Below are 7343 nucleotides of genomic sequence, written 5' to 3' on the forward strand. Positions count from 1 at the left end.
TTCGTCCTCTTTCACCTTCTTTCACTCTCTTTCGTCCTCTCTCACCCTCTTTCATTCTTTCTCACCTTCTTTTGCCCTCTCTCATCCTCTTTCGACCTCTTTCACACTCTTTCGTCCTCTCTCACCCTCTTTCGTCCTCTTTCACCCTCTTTTGTTCTCTCTCACCCTTTTTCGACCTCTTTCGTCCTCTTTTACCCTCTTTCGTCCTCTCTCACCCTCTCTCACCTCTTTTACCCTCGTACGTCCTTTCTCACCCTCTTTCGTTCTCTTTCACTCTCTTTCGCCTATCTCGTCTTCTCTTACCCTCATTCGTCCTCTCTCACCCTATCTCCAAAAAATCATAAAAATGAAAAGGTCAAGCCATGTTCAAAAGAAGGTCCTCAAAAGTTTAAACCTAGTCTGTACAATGAAAAATAATTACTCGTAATTCCAGAGTTCCAATTTGTTAATATCGAATAATGTATTTGTTTCAAGTAATGGCAGTAGAGTCAAATACATACCTACGTATATGCAGTTTTTCGCTGTTAAATGTACTTGAACGAAAAAAATAATTAAATGATTTAAATATAGCACATTTTAAATCAAGAAACTTATATAATCGAACTCTGTTTAGGAAAAGGTAAAACATTTCATTTGCCTCTGCCTTTACAAGAAACATTGGATAAGGTATGTCCTCCGGAAGATCCTATAAATTTGAATCACGAGTTGCACATTCTCGTTCGAGGTATACCCAAGAAATCTAAAGTGGTTTGGGAAAATTTGGTAGATATTAATAAACTGTATAAGGCTTTACAATGGTTGAAAGAAAATAATCCTCATTACTCAAAAATTCGTCTTCCAGCGTCATCTGATGATCTATTAAAGGATAAGTTGCAGGAAACAGAATATAGGACTGTCGATGAGGAAAGCGACAATGACGAAATAAATGAGGTGGTTGAGGAATTACCAGCATTGAATTTGTACAATGTACAGCAAAACAGAAATAATAATGATCAAAACCGTTTTAAAACGTACGGATTTTCTCACACAAATCACTGAACATTCGGATATTAACGATCAGTAATACGATATACCCAATACACGCGAAAAGAATCGATAACGAATCTGCATTGAAGCTTTATCAAATGGTGAAGAAATTGAAGATTTTCCAATGGATAATTGTTATAATACTGGATGTCATGTGTTTCCCTGATTTTATATCCTGATGGTGTCAATGGACAACGAGAAGATAGAAACTTTGCATTGCCGGAATATTTATTTATTAGAACACAACGATGATGTCGAAAACATAGTAGATTCAGGTTGAATCTGCAAGTATCTGTTCTTCCTTTCAATGATGCTAACTACCGACAGTTGAAAAGTGGTATCTATTATACGATGATTGTTACTAACCACATGAGAGAGATACACTGCTGGTAGATACTTGAACGAATTGAAAGGTTATCAATTAGAATCGAATTTAATGAGTATTTTTGCAAAATTGAGAAATACGGATAAATTTTTTTGGGGAAAAAAACCCTCCAAAAAATTTTAAAAAAGGGTTTTACTTTGCATTAGGGTTTTCCCCGACGGGGTTTTTTTTTATTTTTAGTCCAGTAAAAGGAAATGGCCCCTTTGGGGGAATTTTTTCGAGATAAAACCCCCATAAAGAAAATTAGGCATCAGCGAACTAATCCATACGACCCCGTTAAACTTTTAGTTTTATGGGGCATAAAATTCAAACCCCCCCTTTTTTATTTATTTTTTTTTTTCCCTTTAAAAACCAATGGAAAGGTTATTCATTACTTCTGGGGATTGGAATTATCAACTTTTTAAAATATCCAGCACATGATTGTATGTTTTTGGGTAAAAAAATGCTCGTATTAGGAATATCCCCGGTTTTTAAGAATTGCTCCCCTTTTTAAAAAATACGTAAGGGTTTTAAATTTTTCCCGATAAAAAAAGTTTCCCCCCAAAGGGGGTCCCCTTTTTTGGGGAATAATGATCAAATTTTTAAACCCCCCTTTTTTTTCCCGGGTTTTTTTCATGCGTACAAAAAAAAAGGAAACTAAATATAAAGGAAAGTGGGGGGTTTTGATTTTCCTCGGCCAGTTATGAAAATTTTTGTTTTAAGAACTTTATCACTTGATGTCGTAGAAAAAATTCCGTAAGAGCAGTTTTTTACCCCCTTTTGGGGAAGGGGTGGAAAAGGTTTAAAAAAAGATTAAATCCGTCTATAAAATTTCCCCCGAAAGAGAAATATGGACCCCCCAAAAATTTTTTTAAAAGGGAAAAAACAAGTTTTTTAAAATCATTTTTTAAAAAAATACACCAAAGTCAAAAAAAAAAAAGCAATAAAACTTTGAAGTGATGATTCGAATAAGCCCTTTGGGAAAACAAAAATGGGGAAATTTTTGAAATTTTCGTTTATTAAAAAAAAAAAAAATGGGGGGTTTAACCCCCGGGTACACTTTTGGGGGGGAACCCCTTTGGGGCCCGGGAGGGAAAAAATGTTTTCCATGGTCAAATGGACGATTTTAAATGAGGTGAGAAATGAAAAGTTAAAAAATTTAAGAAATTTTTTAAACTCTCGTAAAAATTTTTTACAATATTTTTTTTTTTTTACTCAGATGATTACTATCCAAATAGACCTCGGGAAATTTTTAAAACTTTTTAAAATATGTAGATTTTCCCCGTTTTGGGAAATTACGAAAAAAAGGGGAAAAAAAAGACGAAATTTAAGTTTTTCAAATGGCATCGGGTTTATTTTTAAAAAAAAAAAAAAAAGGTTTTTTTTAAATTAAAACCAAAAATCGTTTAATATAAAAAAATGGGGCCCAAAAAAATTTTTCTCGCTGTTTTTCTGTTCAAACCAAAGAGAAAATTTTTTTGAAACCCCAAAAAGGGGGTTCGGGGCTTTTTAAAAAAATGCCTTTAAAAATTTAGAGTCCCCCTTTTTAAAAAAAAAAAGGGAATGGGTATCCCCGAAAGGCCCCGGGGAAAAAAAACAGAAAGCTTTTTTTAACGTTCTGAAATTTTAAAGGAAAGCGAAAAATTTCTGAAAAAAGCAGACAGAGACAAACCCCCCGACGATGAACTGGATTGTAATCCATGAAGTGACACAAAAAAAGAAAGATCTGGAAGATTTTGGGGGGAAAATTTTTGGACCCATTGTTTTTTGAAATGAGGGGGGGAAATTTTAAAAAAAAAGAAAAAAGGGCTTTGATTAGTAAAAACCCAAAAAATTTTCAAGATAAGAAAAAAAAATTTTTTCGACTGTACGTAAGTTTTGGGGGGGGGGGTTTTTCAGGGAAAAGTTTTCTAAAATTTTTAAAGATTTTAAAATTTTTGGGGGAGAATAAATTTTTTGGAAAAAAAGACGCCCCCTCTTCTCCCCGGGTTTTTTCCCAGCAACAAAAACGATGGCTTTACAAAACCCCCGAATGTTTCCCCCAACCCCCAGTCATGAATTACAAAACCCAAAAAAAACGCAATTTTTAGAATGGTCTTTAAAAAATTTTTAGGGCAAAATTTAAAAAAATTTTTGAATTATTTATAATCAAGGAATTACATGTAAAAAAAATGCAAAAATGGATTTTTTAAAACTGTATTTAGTGAAAGGGGGAAACCTATGTAGGGGGTTTTTGGGGGCGAGTAAGTAAAATTTGGGGAAGGGGCCCCCCCTTTGAAAAAAATTTTAATCCCCATAGTTAAGCAAAAAACCCAGAGGGCCCTTTTAGAAAAAATCGACTGATATCTATTTCAAATCGAAACTGCCCAAAAAAATCAATCCGTCCGAGAAAAAAGGGGTTTTTAAAAAAGGACGATCGTCGATGGGGGGGTCCCTAAATCATTTTTTATGATGTGCAGAATTAGATTGTGAGGGAAAACCCCCAAAAAAAAAGGTTAACCCCCGGGAAAATATATGGCCTTTTTCAATAACGATGGCTGTTTTCGTGTTTTCGGCCCCCTGTAATAAAATTTTTAAGGGTTTGGGGGTTTTATTGCCCTAAGTATTAGGAAAAAAAACTAAAAAAAAGCCTCGAATGCCCTTGATTTATGATCTACGCGCGTATGGGGGAAAAAAAATATTGCAACTTCAAGCGGTTAAAATTGTCGGAAAAAAACCCTTTGAAGAACGAAAACAAAAAAAATGTTTGGGGAATTTTTTTTTTGGGTCTAATGTCGACGTATTCCGCATCAAAAAAAAGTTTTTAAAAAAACCCCCTTAAAGCACTTTTAAAAAAATTTCTCGAATGTCAAATGTAATTTTTAAAGTAAAATAAGCGGAAAGCATTGTTTGTTAATATTACCTAACATTCGACTTTAAAAAAAGGAAAAAAAGGGTCACTCAAAAATTTTTTAAAAATTTTGTAGAATTTTTTTGGGAAAAAAAAATAAACGGAAAATTTTAAAAAGAAGTAAGGGCACCGTGTTGAAAAAAAAAACCAAAAACGACTCAACTTTACCGTCGTAGAAATTTAAACAGCTAAATTTTTATATACTTTTTTTAAGGGTTTCTTCTAAAAAAAATTATCAAAAAGGGTTTTTCCGCCGGGGGCCCACGAGTAAATCACGATTAAAACTGTAAAAAAAGTAAAGCAAAAAAGCGTATTTTTCCCCCGAAGGTAAAAAAAGGGAAACGGGGGCACTACGGGGGTTTTTGAGAGCTGAACAAAATCGGAATGGATTATCTAATGATATGGAAGTGTTAAAAAAAAAATGGCCCAAAGGCACAAGGGGCATAAATATTTTTTTGGGGGAAAAGTTAAAAATGGCGCTGTATAAAGGCTCCCCCCAAAAAACCCCTAATTAAAAAAAAAAATAAAATGTTTTTAAGCTTTTAAAAAAAATTTCCCTAACCCCCCAAAAAAATTTTGGGTTTTTCCCCTGGCGCTTTAAAAAGCGCTGAAAAAAAATTTCTTTAAAAAAGAGTCCCCAAAAATTTCTAATTTGACCGGGCCCCTGACCTTTAAAAAATTTTTACCCCAAAAAAAAATTTTTCAGCAGAAATGGGGAGGGGCGTGTTAAAATCGGGAGACGAAAAAAAAAAAAAATTTTTGCTTTTTTCACGAGAAGGGGGATGGAGGGGCCCTTTTTTTAAATTTTTAATTTTTATACAAAAAAATATAAATTCATTTTTTTAAAATTAAAAAATGTGCAATTTTTTCGAAAAAAATTTTTACAAAAAACAAATTTTTAAAAATATAAAATTTAAAAAAATTTATATTTATACAAAATTTAAAAAATTTATATTTTAATATGTACTATATACCAATATTTAAATTTTTTGGGAATGTTTTTCATAAAATTTTTTACTTATAAAAGTTATGTAAAAAATCGAAAATACATATATTTGTGATACTTATTACTAGAAAGGTCTCTATTAAAAACTGTACTTTTTAAAAAAAAAAATGATATCCTAAAAAAATCATAAAAATGAAAAGGTCAGGCCCCTTTTTCAAAAAAAGGACTCAAAAAATTTTTAAAAAAAAAAAAAAATATCACAAAAAAAAAATGATTTTGTTTTCAAGGGGGGCCAGTTTTTAAAGGGAAAAAAGTTAAAAAATGGATTTTTTTTAAAAATTTTTTTTAAAAAATAGTACCCCCAAAAGTAACTGTGATATTTTTCAAGGGGGCAAGTTTTTCCCCCGAATAAAAAAAAATAAGGGAAAAAGATTACAATTTATTCTAGAAAATAAATGCGATTGTTTTTTTTGTTGGGGGAAAAAAATAATAGTCTTTTTAGAGATTTGATTTGAAATTCATACTAGCCCGTACAAGAAAAAAAAATTCTCGTAAAATTTTTTTTTACCCCAAATTTTTTTAAAAAAAACCCGAAAAAAAACATGGCGGCCTCTCTCAAAAAAAAAATTTGATGGGTAAAGAATTAAAATAAAAAATTTAAATAAGAGTTGTTAAAAGGGTAAAATTAAAAACCTCCCCAATTTTTTTTTATAAAATTTCGAAATTTTTTTTTTCAAAAACCGATTTTTTGGGTTTTTAAAAATATTTTTAGGGAGTAAGTTTTTTTACCGAAACTTTTTCCCATTGTCGAAACGGGGGTATATTAAGTAAAATTTAAAATGTACATTTTTTGGTTTAAAAAAATAAAGTTTTTCTTAAAAAATTTTTTTTTATTATTTGTCGTAAATACAAAAAAAATTTTAAAATTTTAAATTTTTCAAAAATTTTTAAAAAGGGGGTTTTTAAAAATTTTTAAAATTTTTTAAAAAAAAAAAATTTACAATTTGACCCCAAAAATAAGTGACCCCAAAGGTTCTCAAAGTGGGGGGAAAAAGGGTTTTTTTGGGGGTTTCAATTTTTCTTCAGAAACACAGAAGAAAAAAGGTTTTTTGTAATAGTTTTGTATTTCACTTTTTTTTGGTGTGAGCTTTTAAAAATACGTTAATTTTCCTTTTTAATCTAATCTTTTTTTTAATGTAATACTTTTTTTTTTCAAATGTTGTAGTAATTTTTTTTAAGGCTTCCCACATTAAAATTTTTTAAAAGGACATCGAAAACCCCCCCTAGTTTTTTGAGAGCAGGGGCCCCCCTTTTTTTTCTGAGTCATTAAAAAAAATTGGGGGTCTGGGAAAATTTTTAGCAATTTTTTTTATTGTACGGGCTGTTTAAATTTTTTAAAAAAAAACTCTATAAACGATATTATTTTTTTCACTAAGAATAAAATATCGCACTTATTTTTTTAAAACAAATTGTAATCAGTTTTCCCCTTTTTTTATGGATATTCAATTTGAAATTGCACCCCTTTTTTAAAATATAACAGTTACTTTTTTGGTAAAATTTTTTACTAAATTTTTTTTAAATAACTTTACGTATGTTCCCCTTTTAAATGGCAAACCCCTTTTTTAACATTCAGTTTTCTTTTGGGTAATTTAAAATTTTTTGATCGTTTAAATTTTTTTTTACCCCCTTTTTTTTAACATGGCCTGACCTTTTCTTTTTTAAAAAATTTTTTTTTATATATAAAAACAATTTTTTTTTTATATATAATATATATTAAATTTTTATAATTATTGTATATAAAAAGCTCTTTATCTAATTTTTATAGGGCCCCTTTTTTTTTAATTTTTGGGGGTTATAGTGTATAATTTTTATATTTCTTAAAAAAATTTTATTTTTTTAAAAAAAAAATTGTTTCTTTTTAAAAATAAAAAATTTTTGGTGACCTTGACTTTTACGTAGGGGGCAAATTTTTTTGGGGGCCTTTCAAGGTCAAATTTTTTTTAAACAAAAAAAACTTTTTTTATTAATTTTTTTTTAGTTATCTGAGAATTTTCCAAAACCTAAAAAAAAATTTTTTTTGAGGATTTTTTGAAAATTAAAAAAAGGGTTTTAAGTTT

The sequence above is a fragment of the Nylanderia fulva genome, unplaced genomic scaffold, assembly GCF_048542155.1.
Source record: "Nylanderia fulva isolate GAGA-0341 unplaced genomic scaffold, ASM4854215v1 Scaffold219, whole genome shotgun sequence".
NCBI classification, from domain to species: Eukaryota; Metazoa; Arthropoda; class Insecta; order Hymenoptera; family Formicidae; genus Nylanderia; species Nylanderia fulva.